Below are 766 nucleotides of genomic sequence, written 5' to 3' on the forward strand. Positions count from 1 at the left end.
AATTTAATGGGCAGTGCCAGATTCTGCTTTGAGCTGCAGTCTCAACCTCAGCTCCAGAGGAGCGCTCCTAAATTACAGCCATGTGCTTCAGCTCCAGCTATGGGGAAGCTCTCTTTAGAGAGGGGCTGTTCTAGGGAGGGGGGGAAGGGACAGGTGATGGACATCCAGATCCCTCCTTCCTTCCTATAGTCTGAGCTTTCCTTCCTGACGCTCTCACGGCTCCCACTGCAGCCCATGAGACCTTGAGGGGCAAAAGAAACAGCATGCGGAGCTGCACGTGCAACACTTCAGATGGGAAACACTTTCCTGTGCCTGGGGCCAAACGCACTCCTGGCACGACCAAGTGCAAGGCCAGTTGTTTCGCTGGAGAGGGTCAGTGCACGCTCAAACTCTCGGTGACTGCAGGGGCTCTCTGTGTCTATGGGGGGGATGCAAAACTAGACTGGAAGATGGAAAAACAGAATTCCACATGCACTTCTATGAGCGACACACACAGATATCTTTGATTATAGCTTTTCATTTGGGATATTAAACGCGACTGCTGGAAACAGAGCCGGGAACCCGCAGGCCCTACAGCTTGTCCCGAGGAGCCGGGCCCTGCAGGTCGGGGCCGTAAAAGCGACCTCCACCCTCTCTGGATCGTGCCGGGGGGGGAAGCGCACACTGATCTGCGGGGAACACGCAAAATCCTTTGCTCCTTCTCATCCCCAAGCTGCTGCCACCAACCCACCGTGCTTAAACACAGCACGACTGAGACCTGAGTTTT

Source organism: Gavialis gangeticus, unplaced genomic scaffold, assembly GCF_001723915.1.
Source record: "Gavialis gangeticus isolate Ggan-Ray unplaced genomic scaffold, GavGan_comp1, whole genome shotgun sequence".
Lineage (NCBI taxonomy): Eukaryota > Metazoa > Chordata > Crocodylia > Gavialidae > Gavialis > Gavialis gangeticus.